A 19,067-nucleotide genomic window follows, 5' to 3' on the forward strand; every position below is an offset into this window, starting at 1 on the left:
GCCTGAGAAACGAGGTTTGAGGTTGTTTGCTGGGGTGGAAGAAGACGAGAATTCACACATTACTATGTCCTGGATTCTCTTTACATGATCTTAAGCAACTCTCACAATAGCCTTCTTAGGTGTGGGGGGGGGGTGGATCCTCATGTTTCATATTAAAAAAACAACCCCCCACCCCAAGTTTGGGAGTTAATTAGTCCTGTTGCTGAGTTGAGGCACCTTGTCCAAGGCAGTGACTCTGGAGCTGAGAAGTTGCCTCCCGCATCTGTTCACAAAAGCCTGTGGTTCTATAGGAGGTGAAAGGGCCAGTCCTTCTAAAGTAAGGCCTGGGGAAACCGAGGTGGGGAAAAGAAATGCCTTGGGCTGCTCCGTGCCTTTCCATGCTCCACGCTCTTCAGCACCCATGAAGTCCTGCCCTTCCTTCAAGACCCGGCTCAAGCACTGTTGCCCTAGCAAGGCCTCCCAAGGGGAATGGACGCCACATTCCTTTGTAAATCCATGACCCTTATCGATTCTGCCTCAAATCGTTACATAGACCTGACCTGACACGCTTCATGCTATCTTTGACTTTCCCACAGATCCTAACAGTGTCTGGTACATACTGGGTGATTAAGAAATACATGTGCGATTGAAAAGGGAAGTTCAGGTACTTGGAAGCCAACATCATAAACTTGTCCTTGGTGAACCTATTTATCTTCACTTGTGCAAAGACAAACACAGACTCTGTGGAACAGGGCTTTAGGGGATGTTGGTATGGAGTGGGACAATAGGGTGAATGCTTTCGTTGAATGGCATTTGTATTGTGACTCATTTGGACTGTTGTGGCAGATTAATGACCCCTCTCCCTCCCCGCTCCTCCCCCAAGATCCATATCCTAATCCCCAGAACCTGTGAATACGCTGGGTTACATGGCAAAGAGGAATCAAGTTTGCTAATCAGCTACCTTTATTTATTTGCTTGTTTGTTTGTTTATTTATAAATTATTGATGGATTGATTGATTTTTTAAAGTAGGCAGGCTCCACGCCCGATGTGGGGCTCAAACTCATGGCCCCGAGATCAAGAGTGGCATGGTCTACAAACTGACCCAGCCAGGCACCCCACTAATCACCTACCTCTAAAATGAGGAGATTATTTTGGATTTTCTGGGTGGGCCCACAGTAATCACCGAGGTCCATAAAAATAGGAGAGGAAATCAGAGAGAAGCAGACAGAGATCAGCAGGAGAAATCCTGGCCTGATGTTGCTGGCTCTGAAGATGGAGGAGGGGCAGTGTGCTAAGGAATGTGGGTGCCTCCAGACGCTGGAAAAGGCGGGCAAATACATTCTGCCCTAGAGCTTCAGAGGGAACCCAGCCTTGCTGACACCTTGATTTTTAGCCTAGTGAGACCCACGACAGACTTCTGACTCCCAGAACTCTAAGGTAATAAATAGGTGGTGTCCTTTTTTTGTTGCTGTTGGTTGGTTGTTCATTTTGAGAGAGAGAGAGAGAGAGAGAGAGAGAGAGAGAGAGCGCGTGGGCACACATGCAGACACATACACACATGTGCAGGGGAGGAGCACAAGAGAAAGAGAAGGAGAAAGAGAGGATCCTAAGCAGGCTTCATGCTGTCAGCACAGAGCCCGACGTGGGGCTCGATCCCATGAACTGTGTGATCATGACCTGACCGAAATCAAGAGTTGGGTGCCTAACTGACTGAGCCACCCAGACACCCCTAAATAGGTGGTGTTTTAAGCCACTCACTTTTGTGTCATTTATTATAGCAGCCATACAGCCTGGTTTGAAGTGTTTCTTGAGGTCATGTTTTGAAACACATGACTCAGCTATAAAAAGGCATTTTTAGCTCTTCCTTAACCACAGGAACACATAGCAGCCCATTCTCGAGTTCTGTCAATTTAATGCTGGTGTAGTAGGTGGCAGTTCAGGGGATCTAGTGATGGGAGGGTCCTTGTTATATAAGGAGAAGTCTGTAGAATGGGTCTTAGCCTTAGTCCTCACTATAATTGATAGGATAGGATATTATAAAAGACAAATTTTTTTTTTTTTTTTTTTTAATTAGAGAGAGAGAGGGAGAGAATCTTAAGCAGGTTCCGCTCAGCATGTAGCCCAACACAGGGCTCGATCCCATGGCCCTAGGATCATTACCTGAGCCGAAATCAAGAGTTGGCCTCCACTGACTGAGCCACCCAGGTGCCCCAGTTTTACTTACTTTTAAGGATTCATACAATGATGAAGAATTCAGTGTGAGCTCCCATTTTCTTGGGTAGAATATGTGCAGTGCAGACAGCAAATATCTTAGATGATATTTTCCATCTTTTGTTGGAATTCTGTCTATGGTTAGAATTCCAGGCCTCAGGACTTGTGTTTTATGTAGGCAGAACTCTTCCAGCTGCATGGATCAGGGACCCTCTTGTGCTTCCCCGTGTGATACGGGTTTATTGCAAGGATTGGGAAGGGTGCTGGTAACCTCATGATGATCCCAGGGTTCCTAGCATTGCCTGAACTAGTGCGGACTAGAGTTGGGTTCCCGGCCGCTCTGGGTCCTCCGCCCCGGGGCGGGGGCTTGTCCTTCCTTCGCGCTTCATCCCTGTGAAGTGACTCGGCTCTTCTCTCAGCCTGTTTTCAGCCTGGTTTCCTTGCAGTCTTGCTTAGCCCACTGCCAGCTGGCTCGCTTACCTGCAGCCCTGTTTCTTCTCTGTGTCAAAGCTTCTGCTTAGGGGTGCCTAGGGGGCTCAGTCGGTGAAGTGTCTGACTCTGGATTTCGGCTCAGTTCAGGACCTCGTGGTTTGTGAGTTTGAGCCCCGGTCAGGCTCTGTGCCGACAGTGTGGAGTCTGCTTGGGATTCTTACTCTTCCTCTCTCTCTCTCAAAAATAAATAAACAAACATGAAAAAATAAAACTTCTGCTTAGAGGAGCTTCTGCATCTGCCTGACCAGAGCTCACCCACGGCCTGTGTTTCACATTCAGACCTTGCTTAGAGCTTCCTGCTACCATCAGTGCTCTTTGCCAGTTGCCTAAGTTAGCCCCATAGCCTCCAATTAAAATGTTTGGGGGTAGGGGGGAGACTAGCTGTCCCCTTCCTCTCTGAGTAGAACCTCACAGGCCACGGAGCATGAGTCTGGCTCTTTCCTTCTAGAAGTTATTAGTCAGGCCTCTGTTGGGTGCCAGACACAGCTGTAGGCTTGAAGATACAGTAGTAAACAAGGAACATGAGTCATCTCCCCGCATGGAGTTTATATTCTAACAAAGGGAATCGGTAAGCAGATCAGATTTATATTGTTGGTGCAGTGAAGACCATAAAACAGGATGAAAGAAGGAAAGTGATAGGGGGATGGGAGGAAGATACTTTAGCTTGCTGGTCAGAGAAGTCTTCTGAGGAGGTGACATTTTAGGTTGAGCTGAAACCTGAGTGGTGAGTGGGAGCCAGGCACGGATAGGCATTCCGGGCTGCAGAAGAGCCCGAGGCAAAGGCCCAGGGTGGAATGAACTTGGCACATTGCGGGGCTAGAAGGAAGGCCAGTGTGGCTAGAATGTTGAGGGCAAGGTGAGCGGTAGAAGGTGAGACTCAAGAGGCAAGGGGCCTTGTTGGTGAGGAGGTGGGATCTTGTGCTCGCCGCCCTGGGGAATATAGCTTGTCGAGGCTGCTCCGTGGAGACCAGTTGATAGGAGGCAAGAGTAGAAGCTGGGGCAGCACTTGGGAGGCCGTTGGGCCTTTCTCAGGCTAGAATGGCAGCAGCGGAGGTGGGAGAAGCGGATGGATTCAGGGTGGGTTTTGGACGTGCCAGTGGACTGGGCCTGGAGGATTAAAGAAAGACAAGGATCTGCAGTGACTGGGAGGTTTTGGCCTGAACCACGGGGGCCGTTACTGAAATGAGGAAGCTGAGGAAGGCCCCGTCAACTGCAGTGGCAGGTGTGCTGGGGACACCGCTGTGCTGTGCACTAAACTCGTCTGCTGTGGGTACCCTGTGACTGGAGCTGTGGGAGGGGCAGCTTCCCCAAGAGGGGGCTTCGAGGGGACTGTCAGTGTAAGGGGCACTGCGGTTGTCCGGCGAGGTCGTCTCGTAGCCTCGACCACACTGTGCTCCGTCTCGCCTCCCAGACCTCTGCCGTGCCTCTCGAGGGGGTCAGATGTGCAGGGGAGACTCTGGACTTTTGAGCTGGCATCTGGAAGGTAGTGTTTTTTCCTGCGAAATGCATGCTGTCGTATATCCCAAAAGATGTTTTTGCTCAGTTGGGTCTGGTTGTGGTGGAGGAATATTGCCTGATCTACATGCCCTAAAGGAGCCTCTCCAAATCTAGCATTCTTCATGTGTTTGGGGTTGGACTGCATCACCAGAAAAATCTTCTGGAAAGGGGCAGTGTAGAAGCGTAGCTCCAGGAAGGTGTCCAAGATCTGGAAAAAACAGTTCCAGAAACAGGATTCCTTTCTGTTTGCTTTTGAGTCTCAGAAGTGGACGTGAAGAATCTGAGTAGAGAGCTAAGCAGTGAGAGCTCGTAAAGAGACAGCAGAGAGAACCAGGCTGCAGGTAGAAACAGAGGTTTGGGAGTTTTAGTTGCACTGAAGAGGGAAACCATGAGGCTTAAGTAGCATGGCTTTGCTGTTGAGGAAAATTCTGGGAGTAGGAGGATCCGTTCTGAACGCTTGTTACAGTTCCTTCCCTCTGTGGCTTGTGGGCGTAGGCAAGAAGGTGCCCTCTTTTGGTTTGTCACCATGAGACAAACTTGGCCATCAGGACAAAAAATAGCTTCTTATGAAGAAAGTAGGGGAATTAACTTAGTTTGTAGATTAAAATTTACCCAATATTCGAGCTTCTGAAAGAGCAACCGAAAGCACTTTGTCCCGTGCTGATGTGGTAACTGGCCCATTTGCCAGTGGGCTACCTCGTCTCCTGATGAGCCTTTGGGACCTGCCCTCAGAGCTTGATATGGAGCCTTTTAGAGGAAGTTAATTTATAAATCCCTTTTATTTATTAAAACGAAAGACTTTCAATGAATTCTTAAAACAACATATGATTGTATTACTTTGCTATTTTACATGACTCTTTTCTAGTTGAGTAGCAAGCAGGGTCTTTTAAAATGCCTCCTTTGTTCTTTGAATTATTAAACAGGTCTTTCTCTGCCTTGGAGCAGGACTCTTATCTACTTGCACAGACAAGTTTTTGTTGTTATTTTTTAGCAACGTTACTGAAGTATAATTTATATACCATGCATTGCAGTCATCTTAAGTATACAGTTTATCGATTTGTCGGTTGTGCAGTCATTATCCCAATCCAGTTTCAGAACTAGATTCCGTCCCCCCCGCTGAGGTCTTTCCGGTCCTTTTACGTTTGATCCCAGTTTCCACCTTAGCCTCAGACACGCACTGATCTGCTTTCCGTGTCTCTAGATTTGCCTTTTCTGGACATTTCATATAAATGGAACCATACTGTGTGCAGCCTTTTATGTCTGGCTTTTTTCACTTAGAACCCTGTTTTCAAGGTTTATCCATGTGGCAGTATGTATCTATCTGTATTTTATTCCTCGCGCTTGCTGAATAGTGTCCCGTGTATTAACATACCACGTTTGTGTGTCCGTTCATTGACCGACGTGTTTTTGAGGGAAGCCTAGTACCTCCATCATCTGGTATTGATTTTCCATTTCCTGTAATAAACTTCTCTTACAGATTGAGATGGGAACTTTCTTCTCAGGTGAGAATAGGAAATGGCAGGAACTGTGGTAGAAGGGTGATTGGGCTGGCGCTCCGGGACGGTGGTGCCGCTGGCTAGCTCCTCCCTGCCACTGTGTCTAACTGGGTGGGGGGAGGCAGGGGCTGGGATTGAGCTTAGACTAGAGGCGCGGTTACCAACCTCGTTTATCTTCAATGGCCCTTATGTTTTTGAGAGAGATTGTTGTAGAAACAGTTTGCATTCAGCAATAAAAAAAGGTCAAATTACTGGTATGTGCAAAAACACGATGAACCTCAGAAACATTATGTTGAATTAAATAACCCTTCCTCTGAAGAACAGATATGATTTCATTTACATGAAGTTCTAGAATAGCTGAAACTAAGGTGAAAAAAATCACACCACTACTTGCTTCTGAAGGAGGTTGGAGTGGGGACTGACTGGAAAGAGGCACAAGAGAATTTTCCACGATGGGGGTAATCTGGATAGGGGATTGCACATACATTTGTCAGAACTCATTGAACGAGAACGGTACACTTAAAATTTGTACGTTTCATTATGTGTAAATCTTACCAAAACAAAAGGAAACATTGACCAATGTCGAACTCTGGCTGACGTGTTACGCATGCTGGTGTGTTAGGGACAAAGTATATAGATGTCTGCATCTTACTCCGAAATGCTTGAAAATAGCGGCCCTCAAACCTTTTGGTCTCAGGACCCCTTTGTGCTCTTAAATATTGGAAAAAGCCCAAAGAGCTTTTGATTGTGTGGATTATAGCTGTTGACGTTTACCATGCTAGAAATGAAAACAGAGAATTTAAAAATATTTGCTAAAGCACTGGAAAAAGTAATGAACCCATTAGGTGTTAACATAAATAACATTTTTGTAGAAAATGATTGTTTTCTGCAAAAATGAGCAGAGCGGCATTGTTCTCCACACTTGCAAATCTTGTCTGCTGTTCAGCTAATGTCTGGTTGGAAGACAGCTGGATGTTCACCTCTACTTTCTTCGGCCGCGGTGTCACACGTCTGCAGAATGTCACCATTCACTCTTGAGAGAGTGGAAATGGAAAAAGGAAAATAGCCCCTTAGTATTATTTTGAAAATAGTTTTGCCATCGCAGGCCCCCAGAAGGTCCTCAGGGACTCCCAGGCTCTCCAGCCCACTTCGAGAACCACTGCTTAAAAATAAGTAAGGTAGATGGATGAATGGATGAATTTGTGTGTTACTTGTCGCATCCAGGTTGTGGGTTCATGGGTGTGCACCACATAACTTTTCAATTTTTCTATATATTTGAATTTTTTTCTGTTGTTTACAAAATGAGGAAAAAAATGTGTTTATTTAAAGAGTGACCACCATGACTTTATTCATGGGCAAATAAATACTCTTAAAAATATTGAAGACAACTTTTGGAATGAAATTCCAACATACGCTACAACATGCGTGGGCCTTAAAAACGTTATCCTAGGAAGCAAGACACAAAGGACCACCTGTTGCGATCCCATTTATCTGAAATGTGCAGGTAAATTCATAAAACAGAGGAGTGGAGTAGTTGTTGCCATGGAGATGGAAGAATGGATCCTCACAGCTAATGGGTGTAAGGTTTTTGAAGGAGTAATGAGCATGTTCCAAAATTAGAGAATGATGATGTGATCATCAACTTGGTGAATGTACTAAAAACCAATGAACACATTTATTGTATTTTGGTTTTTAATTTTTAAGATTTTACTTTTAAATAATCTCTACACCCAGCGTGGGACTTGAACTCGCTACCCCGAGATCACGAGTCTCACACTCCACCAACTCAGCCAGCCAGGCACCCCAGTGAACACTTTTATTTTTATTTGTTTGTTTGTTTACTTATTTTTTTGTTTGAATGCCAAGCGTCTTCTGTACTTTCTTTTATTATCACTATAGTCTTTGCATCAAGATACATAGCAATGATAGCAGGTTTCTTTTTAAAGCTTAGTATTAAGTATTAAATATCTTACCCCATTTTAATTTTACATGACCGTGCCAAGGAAAAGAAAATTAAAAGTCAGGTTAAAAGAAAATTAAAAGTCATGGAAGCCTGAACACACTTCCATGATTATCCGGGCTATGTAAAAGTTGGTGGCTTTGTTCTTCCTGCTGTAAAAGCAGATCCAGGCCCTAGAAAGATGGGACCAGGTTCTAAGTGTTTTTGAAAAGCGTGCTACAAAAATGGATGGCCTGTTATAAGCCAGATAACAAAGTAAGGATGGGGGTAAGGAAGGGACATTTTCTTCTGGAAACAGGATTTCTGAAGAGTCCCAGTCCGTCATTTTTTCCCAAAATGGCTGGAGGAGGGGTAAAACCTCAACATGAGCTTCGAAGTGCTGTCTCTGTGAGGGGACGGTCCCCCCTTGCCAACGAGGGGGACTGCTGAGGCGGGGCATGTCTGATTTGGACCCTCCCCATCCTCCTCAGCTAGGGAAATGGGTAGTTTATCGCCCAGTGGGTATGGAAGTGGGCTGAAGCTTGGTTCGTACTGAATTCTCTAAGAGGTTTCTTCTAGAAACAGGCAACTCAGACTCTTCCTCTCGTGTCAACAAAGAAGTTATTTTTAAAAGCACTTGGGAAGTTCCTCCTCCACCCCTCAGGTGGGAAGGCTCAGAGAAAGGAGTCATCAGTACAGCCCCCCTCTAGGCCATAACGGAATTCTCGAAGGTTGGAGACCCCGTAGAAGTGGACAGAGGCTGCTGCCACCACCAGGACGTGGAAAATCTGATGAGACTGGAACCATATGTCACGTTTTCCAGGAAAGGAGCATTCAGGAATTTGAGCAGCCTAGAGGCCAGCTCCGGTGACATACATCACGGCCATGAAGAAGTAGCTGCCCGTCTGGCCCACTGTGGTGGCCTTGACAAAGCCCTGAGCAATAGTGAAGTGCATGGTGGCCACAACACCGCTCAAACCAAGTCCCGGGAACACTCCTGCTGTTGTCTGCCAGTGCTTAGGAGTGGCCGACCAGTCCTGCTGTGCCGCAATGATGGCAGGAATGCCCAGGACACAGATGATGGAGAGGTGGATGAGCCGTGGCTGTGGGGAGCAGTAGAAGGAGTAATAGAGCCAGGGGACAAAGCTGCCCATAATCAGTAGAGCAATCCCTGAATAACCCGGTTTGGAAAAAGTCTGAGCGACTTTCTCTGAATGACAATAGACGGCGTGAAAGAGCCAGGAGAAGCTGAGACAGAGCACTGCACCCAAAAAGAACATCCCACAAACCACCTTCTCTGGCAGAGGGGCCATGAAGTACATATTTGGTCTGAGCACGGTCAAGATTCCCAAAAAGAAAAACAGCACAAAACCAAGCAGATGGGTCCAGATGTTGCCAGTTTCCGTACAGATGCGGGAAACGCTCTTGAAGCAAACCCGGCAGGAGGGCACGGGTGGTCCATGGCCATGTAGCAAGTAGTCGTTGTCCTAGGCCGGGCTGGGACATACGGGATGACCCTCTAGCATCCCTCCCAGACCTTCTGCACAAACTCCTCTGCATCTTCTCCATGGCGTGGTCGGCTTGCAGGGGAAGGATCTATACCCGCTCCTCCTCCTCCTCCTGGGGTGCTGGGTGTGCTTGCTCTCCTTCAGTCTCGGCTGGGTTGACAGTTACTCGTTTGCCTTTTCTTCTAGCAGGGGTCCCAGTTCTGCCAGCTCCAGTGTGTCCATTTCCCTGTCACTGGCAGGAGCTGCATTGCCCTGTGCCACCCCAGAACCTTTGTGAGAAGACATCTGGCTGGTACCTCAATACCCTGCAGCTTCAGCCTGGGGAAAGGTTGGGGGGGGGGGTGTCAGCCCCAGGGGACAGAGACCTCCCTGTAATGGTAAACAGTCCTGTGGACGGGCTCTGCCGGGGCCCACAGTCCCCCGCGCTACATCCTGTGGCCAAGCGGCCCCGTATCTTTGGCTACCCCCGTGAACACTCTTAAAGGGAAAATTTCATGGCATGGAGATTATGTCACAATAGAGCTGTCATTTAAACGAGTACTTAAAACGCTTCTGGTTTTCAACATTTTCTTTAGGAAGCCTGACTTGGGAAGCACTGGACTACATGCTCTTCAAGATCTAAATATGTCAGTGTCTAGAAATTTCATAATTTGCTATCTTCTGTCTCTTCTGTATATAGTAAATGAGAGAATGGTTGGGAAAATGGCCTGCCTCTCCAGCTTGCCCTCTAGCTTGCCAGATCACTGTCTCTGAGATTATCCTGTTAAGACCTTTTTTTCCTGTTAACGTCGTATGAGTCAGGGACTACAAACACAAATGCCCACAAGGGCCAGGAAGTGAATGAGCCATCTGTAACATGTATTTTCCTCATTTTGATGAAGTCGTGGTTACAGAGAAATTTTTTTTATTGTGAAAAACCATGTAAACATAAAACTGCAATTGATGTGGCCTGAGTGATGGATGGAAAGGCCATAGGGAGTGGTGGAATGTTTGCTGGCTCTAAGGGTGGGCACCCGTCACTCAGCTTCAGGTGATTCTTGGTGTTTGGGAATGTGAGCCCAGTGTTAACGAGATCGGGCATAGCTGAAGAATTGGAAGAAATCTGAACTAATATGTGAGCTCCACTTTTAAATTTTGCTTCAATTTATAGTTTAATGTCTGAGTTCAAGTATTAGTTATTCTGGGGAGATGGGTTTAGGCTAGGTTAAATCTAGTTTAAAAGTGAGTCTTGGATGAAGGATTGTGTTGTGCTGTTTGCCACAGGTCAGCTTCTGGCACAAGGAAAGTATTTTTAGTGTTCTAGCTCTTACTGTGTACTCTCTGCCCTGTGCTGTGTTTAAAGTCACAGGACCATAAAAATATAAATGAATATAAAATCTAAGACTGCCTGTTAAACCCCAGAGGTACAGATGCATCTAGTAGACAGTTAACTTTGAGTTAGGAGGAGCTTGGGCAATTATTATTATTATTTTTTTCAACGTTTTTTATTTATTTTTGGGACAGAGAGAGACAGAGCATGAACGGGGGAGGGGCAGAGAGAGAGGGAGACACAGAATCGGAAACAGGCTCCAGGCTCCGAGCCATCAGCCCAGAGCCTGACGCGGGGCTCGAACTCATGGACCGCGAGATCGTGACCTGGCTGAAGTCGGACGCTTAACCGACTGCGCCACCCAGGCGCCCCAATTATTTTAAATGATCTTATCTGGGAGATAGAGGATCGATTCTCCATTTTGTGAAATTCTTGGACTAGAAGTCATTCTTAGCTTTATAGTCTATCTCAGACTACACCCCTTAAATTCACCATACTTTGTTGGGGTGGGGCTGTTTTCATAGGGGGAGTCTGGAGGAGATGAAAGGGATAATTTAACTATAAGTTGATTTGGTTGTAGTTGAAATAAAATTATAACTTTAAGTTAGACTGAGGAGGCCTATCTCTGTACTTTTGTTTAAAGTTTCTAACCTACACATTTGACCTTACATTACGTGCCTCCTACTTCCCTTCCCCAGTATTAGTGTGTATATGTGCACGTGTGTGTGTGTATTTGAGGTGGTGAAGAAAAGAATAAACGCACCCCCTTTAGAACCTTCCCCCAACGCACACATTCACACATGAAGGTACGGCTTGGGCAGCCATCTTGCCCCCTTGAGCCTGTTCCTGCTCTCAGATTTCCATCTATATTTGATCTGATCTATAAGGGTGTTGGCAAATAGCTTTATGGTTCTTAAATGCCAATCACTTCTGCTTCTAAGCCAGATTGAAACAGAATTTGTATTTATTAGAGGTGTAGTGCTTCTGCTGAGATACATTCCCTGAAAAGTTGGGGAGTTATTCTTTTAGGCTTAACACCTCACTTTTTGAAATTTGACTGTATTTCCAGGCCTCCTTCCAGGAAAAAAAATCCCACACCCAGAGATAACCACTGTCAGTTCCCTAGTGTTTATCCTTCCAGACCTTGTGGGTTTTTTGTTTGTTTTTCTTTCTTTCTTCTTCTTTTTTTTTTTTTTGTCATGATGAGTATATATGTTTTTTCATTTAATAGATTATGAACACCTTTTTAGGCCCCAAAATATTCATCTGCAATGTTTTTTAGTGGCTGAATGGTGTTTCATTGTGTGGATGTACTATTGTTTATTTAATCCCTTTTTCTTGGTTATCGAGAATATTTCATGGTATTTTTTGTGTAACTTTAAGGTGTTTCTGTGCCCTTGTTCTGTTCATCCCTATTACCGTACTGCAGGGTGGCTGCTTTCTCTGAAAATGCTCCCCCTCCCTCTCCTTCCTGACAGAAATAACCATCAACCCTGAGAATCTCTCAGCAGGACTCTTGAAAAAAAGAGGCAATTGGGATTGCCACATTAGGCACCCCACCTCTTTGTCACACCCTGCCAACCCTTGATAAGGGGTGTGTGGAGGAAGGAGGTGAGCAGGTACGCAGCTGAAAAGCACCCTTTGTTCTGTGCCCTGGGCTGCTGATAGGAATGCTCCCTGCATTTTCACGTGTGTCCCTACAGCCTGCAGAAGGGCAGGGAACTCAGTGGATGGTGTTTGACACACCCATCGGCAGCGTGCACACCTGAACTGAGGCCCCAGCTTGCCTGTCTGTGCTGTGCCTGCTGGTTGACAGACCCCCGAGGCTACGCTTTGCAGTGACGTGAGCAGGTGAATGCGGTCCCTTAGCTTTTTGTCGATCCAGACGCAAGGAGAGCATTGAGTGTTATGAAAGGTTATAATTCCAACTGTGAGTCTGCACCACATGTGATGGGGAGCTGTGTGGATGCATTTCCTTTGAATTACAAAAGAAAATACTGGTATGACTTGGTTCATGGAAGGAAGAGCTGATTCAACTCGCTGGAAAGCAATTGAAATACTTTCACATCAAGTCCAGAGATGATCTCTGCAGCTTTACATGTCGGTTTGATCAGTTGTGGGGTTTCTGTGGTTCCATTTAGCCCACCCCTGTGCTGCTGGCTGAATGTGTGGTGGAGGGGCTGGTCGAAGACATGAGGACCTCGGTTATGTTTGAAAAACTGAATCAGTCATAAGACTCCCTCCCTTCAGCGGAAAGGGGAGGCTGCCCCTTGTGGCATCCGCATCCACCCGCCACGTTCTGGCTTAGAGCTCCAGGCCCTGGCCCCCAGCCTCCTTAGCACTCCCTCAAGCTGGTCCTCTATTCATTGGACAAGTCCTGAGCTTTGGAGTTCTTAATTTTTTCCCTCATGAGAGACCTTGGCGGAAGGCCCAGTTATCAATTCAGCCTCTCTCTTGTCCTTGACGTTGTCCTTGTGCGGTACCTGAGAACCAGCAGGCAGGTGGTGCTGGGGAAACTCACCTGTGGCATGCGTGTCTTCCTGCAGTTGCTTCTTTTTTTCTCTCTCTCTCTAAAGCATTTTATTAGAATCCTTTTGACAAGACCAAGTATTTGATTACAATAAAGAAGTCAAAGTGGTCTAAATGATATTTAAGTATCTCAAAATTTCTATGCACTTTTTTTTTCTCCAGTAAGTTGAAAGCTGCTCACAGATTAATGCAGGACAGCTAGATGAAGTTCCTAGGATTTGCTCGACACCAAATAGGACACATCCTCTCGTTAGCAAAATCCATAGGAGCCAGGGAGAAAGGACATGGCTCTTCACTCCTACAGTTGCTTCTTAGTGCAGCCTACCAGAGACCTCTTGATTACAGTTGAGCTGGCTTGGCCAGTATGTAGCCAGCTGCTTTTTGCCCCATAGCTTTGTTTGCTTATCTCTTTTTTTTGTGCTTATTGCTGGCTCCTTGGAGCTATGGGTGTGTTTGTACAATGCTTGAGATGATTGCTGCTGATTGGTAAAATATGGATGAAGTGAGCAGGGCTGGGTGTGGTGTGAAAAATACTATAATCTGCTGGTTCCACCCCAGCCCCCTCCAAGTTCTTTCCTGCAGAGAGAATCTCTTTCTGTTTCCTTCCCTAGAGGGTCCTGGGGTAGCAGCTTTGAGGCTCTTGTAAAGCGAGGGGCAGCCACTCGAGCCTGGTAGCTCTAACTGAGGTCTCGGGTATGCCGCCCTCCCAAATTGACTGGAACATTGACCCAACAGCACTATAGAAACACGATGTTTCAGCCCTTTGTTCTCTGTTGGCTGGGATCACTGGAAATATATCAGTAAGTGAGACTCAGCTATGTCCCAGGAGTTCCGACTCCTGGGTAGGAGATCCACGGCAGCAAAACAGCCAGCTCCAGTGATGTGTCATCTCTGAATGGCAGCTGGCCTGCCCCTGTTGCATCACAAGGGTTGGCTGCTGTTGGTTTGTGTGTGTACTTTTTTCCCCTCTTTTTTTGTGTGATGTCTTAAAGTCATGGGGACTAGGGGGCAGAAATTAGGAGGGGAGGGCAGGTTTTTCAGCTGGCTCTTGTTGGCCTGTTGCAGTCTCCTGACAAAGCCATCATTGTTTTGAATAAAGCACCAGTTGATTCAGTTTGAATCGCTTCAGTGCTCTGAGACTGGCCGCTTTTCTTCCACCTCAGCCACGTTCCTGGGGGGAGGCGGGAGGACTGCCTGGTCCAGAGGGGAGAACCTGCTTGCCTTTGCCCTCTTGGCTCAGCAGCATCTTAGGCGATTAGCTAACCATTCCAGAATAGACAGCTTCCTCCTGGTCAGCGGGCATCCCAGGCCACTCCTGGGCCCCAGCCGAGTCACAGCCATCATGGCCTCCTGGCATGGAGCCTCCAGGAATTAGGCTGCTTGCCTGTGGCCTCAGCCTTACTTGGCACTCTCCTGCCTTGTGCAGGACACCACCTTCTCTACCCATCTGCTGTCACTGCTACCCGGCTGACCTTCAGGCTGCCCTTTTGGCCTGGCATCTGTCCCTGTCATGCATTAACTTCAAGCTACAAAGTTAATCTGAAGAGTGAATAATTCCTCTGGCTGGAGTCCCAAACATAGTCCGTCCAGACTGGGAGCAGGAACTCCGTGTTTGGGTTCTTTCTGCTGCTGACTTAAGTGGCACTGGCTCGCTTCTACCCCTCGTTTAGTTTCACATTTGTGAGGTCAGATTAGTCATATCCAGCTGTCTTTGTGGAAATGCCAGCCTCAGGGGTGTGGACAGCAGGAACTCACGTGGTAGTGGAGGTAACTCACCTCAGCGCTGAGAAGATCAGACTCCATTTCCTCATCAAGTCAGGAGCTTAGTTTCTCTGCATAGGACCTGGTAGCTCTCCAAATGCAGTGTGGTTGCAGAGTGGCATTTGAAAAGCTTAGTACAAAAGCAGGGTATGACACAAATTTTTGTTAAAGACCTGGGCCCCAGACAGCCAAGTTAAAGTGCTTTTTCTCATAGACGGAGGTGCAAAGCCAGGAGATTATAGGTGATGGACAGAGCCAGATAGAAAATGGTCTTGTCCACAGGGTTAGTTCTTACTCGGAGTTGGTCTTGGGAACCACCTACATGGTGCATTCTGAGGAGCACAGAAGAATCCGTCAGCGGATCTAAATTACTTCTTTAGTTCAGTCCTCTGAACGGCATTAAACTTGGGTAGCTATTAAAATACGTTTCCAAAAATACCTTAGTTATTTGCCCTTCTCTTAACGCATAGAGCTTCCTTTGATAATAAAGTAGTTTTCCAGATTGCCGTTGTTTATTTTGTTAATCATCTCTAACAAAATTAGCCGTTTTTAATCAAAAGTGGAAATCTCTCTCAAATACATAATAATCTTGACTGGCTTTCTTGAATGTACTGAGCATATAGCTTTCAATTATCTAGACACCTGTTTCCAAATACTATTTATTGTTTCATTATGGTCACTTCCTGACCTTCTTGTACAGCAAAGGTATATTTGCTTCTCTACTCAACCATCTTTGGCTCTCTTGTGAGTCAGTTTTCAGATCTTTAATCATCGTCTCCTCTGGGCTCTTGGCTGCTACCTGCTCTGCACTGGATTTGCCGCTTACCCTCCCTGTTTGTCTGGTGCCTCCCGTTTTCTGCTGGTTTGCGTAACTTGTTAAATGGAGTGTAAAATAAGAGTAATTAACTTAGTGAGGGTCTAGAGACTCCGAGTCAAGTACGCAGACTTTTATTAACTGTCTTGAATTATTTTTACTTCTGTATAACAAGCCCTGGAGGGTTGTGAGATAGTGCTGTGCATTGTAAACTTTTTTTTACAGAATAACCTTAAGCCATTATTATCCATCTACGTCACTGAAAGTTGTTGACAGATTAACTTGAGTGTATAATAGAAATTATCCGTGAAAAAGGGCAAAGATATTACACTCTTAATAAAATTACAATGTATTCTTATTTTTGAAATGTGTCCAAAAAAAAAAAAAAAAACCCTCACAAAACTCCTAAATCAACATGGTAAACTCTGAATATTATTTTCTATTAATTATGAGATGGAAATTCCCTTTTTCCCTTTTTCAAAACAGAAATAGTTTTGTGGAGGTTCCTCTCCAGCTCTCCTCCTCATTGTATAGAAATACATAGTCACTGGCAGGGTATCTGGGTGGCTCAGTCGTTTGAGCATCCAACTCTTGATTTCGGCTCAGGTCATGATCTGAGGGTCGTGGGAATGAGCCCCAAGTCAGGCTCCGTGCTGAGCGTGGTGCCTGCATGGGATTCTCCCTCTCTCTCTCTCTCTCTGTCTCTCCCTCCCTCCCTCCCTCCCTCCCTCTGCTCCTCCCCACCCCCCAAAACAATAAATAAATAAAAAATAAAAAGAAGGGCACCTGGGTGGCTCAGTCGGTTAAGTGTCTGACTTTGGCTCAGGTCGTGATCTTGTGGTTTGTGCGTTCAAGCCCCACGTCAGGCTCTGTGCTGACAGCTCAGAGCCTGGAGCCTGATGTGGATTCTATGTCTCCCTCTCTCTCTGACCTTCCCCCGCTTGTTTTCTCTCTCTCTGTCTCCCTCAAAAATAAATAAACATTTTTAAAAATTAAAAAAAAATGTGTAGTCATTGTCAAATGGAGAATTCAGACATTTTAGAAGATAGGAAGAAAAGAGCGGAATCCTCTGAAACACTCTTTGTGGAGTTATATACCCTGTTATTTTGTTATTGTGCCTTTTTATTTTTTTTTCTGTACCCTTGTAGGTAAAAATAGACCCGCACTGTCATTTTCAGCCATCTTTTGAAGAGTGAAAGTTTTAAATTTTGATGAAGTCCAGTGTATCCATTTTTTTTTGTAGTTCATGCTTTTTGTGACCTATTTAAGAAATCTGTACCAAACCCAAGGTTTCCAAAGTTTTCCTATATTTTCTTCAAGAAGCTTTATAGTTTTAACTCTTACATATAGGACAGTGATCCATTTGGAGTTCGTTTTTGTTTATGGTGTGAGGAAAGGATTGAGATCCAATTTAAGTAGTGCTATGGTGAATGTTCTTGTTCATTAGCAGTTCTCATTCCACTTCTTTAATTCTTTTATTAGGATAAATTCTTAGAAGTAAAACTATAAGATAAACTATATACTGAACTCTTTGATATGTGTTACCAGACTGGATTTCAAAAGTTATACCAACTAGAAAAGACAACCCCCAGAATGGGAGAGAATATTTGCAAACCCTGTATCTAATAATGGATGTGTTATCTAGAATATATCAAAAAAACTACAGCTCAGAAAGAGAAAGACAAACAACCTAATTAAACAGTGGGCAAAGGACTGGAATAGATATTTCTTCAAAGATACAGGGATGACCGATAAACACATGAGAACACACGAGGTTCCATACCATTAATCGTTAGGGAAATGAAACTTGAAACAACCACAGAGATACTGCCTCACACCCACTAGGATGTGACCAGCGTTGGCAAGGATGTGGAGTGACTGGAACCCTCTGTACGTTTCTGGTGGGAATGTAAGATGGTGCGGCCACTGTGGAAATCCCTCTGGTAGTCCTCAAAAAGTTAAACATACATGTGCCATTTGCCCCAGGAGTTGGCATTCCTAGGTGTCTATGCAAAAGAAATGAAAGCATCTGTCTGTACAAAACTTGTACACGAACGTTCATGGCAGCATTATTCAAAATAGCCCAAAGGTGCAAGCAACCCAAATGCCCATCCGTGAATAAATAAACCAAATGTGATGGATCCATATGATGGAATATTGTTCAGCCATAAAAAGGAAGAAGATATTTGCTGTCACATGGATGAACCTTGAAAACATTATGCTAAGTTGAAACCAGTCACAAAAGAACACATATTATGTGATCCCATTTATATGAAATGTCACATTTAGAGATAGAAAGTGGGTTGATAGTTGTTCAGGATTGGGAGGTGATGACTGAGGGGATGGCATGTCTTTTTGAGGTGATGGGAACGTTGTAAAATTGATTGTGGTGATAGTTGCACCATTCTCTGCAATTAGACTAAAAATCATCGAATTGTACACTTTAAATGGGTGAATTGTGTGGCATGTGAATTACATCCCAACACAGCTGTTAGCGAAAAAGAAAGAAAAAGTTGCATCAGTCGGTGTTCCCACCAGCAGTATGTAAGAGACCCCACTCCCTACATCCTTTCCAAGTCTGGGTGTCCTTACTGTAATTTGAAAGTTTAATTTGACTCTACTGGGGTTTAATATGTAAACAATAAAATTCACCCTTTTACATGTACACTTCAACAGTTTCGACAAATGTATACACGTATATAACCACTGTAGTCAAGATACAGAACATTTCCATCAGCCCAGAAGGTTCCTTTGTACCTTTTCCAGGCATTCTTCCCGTCCCCCATCTGCTCTCTCACTGTAGATTAGCTTGGTCTTTCCTTGTGTTTTGTATAAATGGAATCATACAGTATGTACTGTTTTTGCTTGATTTCTTGTGCTCAGAATGTTTTTAAGATTCATCTGTGTTGCTGTATGTATCAATAGTTAATATTCTGTTGCTCGGATATACCACAGTTTGTTTTATCCATTCCCCTGTCGATAGACAGCTGGCTTGTCTTCATTTTGTTGTTTTCATCTTCATTGTGGATAAAGCTGCTCTTAATGTTCATGTACAAGTCTTGATTGGACATGTGTTTTCATTTCTCTTGGGTAAATGCTGGGTCATAGGTAAGGATATGTTTAACATCATAAGAAGCTGCCAAACTATTTTCCAGAATGACTGTACTTAAAAAAAAAAAAAATCATGTACCATTATTACTATGCTTTTAAAAATCTTCGTTAATCTGATAGGCAAAAAATGGTATCTCAGGTGTTTTAATTTTCATTTCTGTGCTCTCTAGTGAATGTATCGTTCCCTGAATTTGACCATTTATTTGGTATTTGAGAATTTCCTTTTAGTCCTTTTCTTTTTTAAGTTGGGAAGTGGGTCTTTCATTTTCCATTTTTTCCCAACATTTTTATGATTAAAAATTTTAACAGAGAAAATATGAAATAATGGTGCAGCCATCACGTTTATAGCCATCACCTGCAGTTGATATTTGTTAACTTTTGCCACCCTTGCTCTAGGTACCTGTCTCTCTTTTGTATGGT

The 19,067-nt window shown here is 44.8% G+C and overlaps 1 pseudogene; it reads right to left on the bottom strand.

Annotated features, from left to right (window-relative positions):
* Window positions 1-8,236: 8,236 nt before the first annotated feature.
* On the bottom strand, window positions 8,237-9,492 carry LOC125914215 (adiponectin receptor protein 1-like; annotated as a pseudogene).
* Between the last annotated feature and the right edge of the window lie 9,575 nt (window positions 9,493-19,067).

The sequence above is a fragment of the Panthera uncia genome (assembly GCF_023721935.1).
Source record: "Panthera uncia isolate 11264 chromosome D3 unlocalized genomic scaffold, Puncia_PCG_1.0 HiC_scaffold_8, whole genome shotgun sequence".
Taxonomy (NCBI): Eukaryota; Metazoa; Chordata; class Mammalia; order Carnivora; family Felidae; genus Panthera; species Panthera uncia.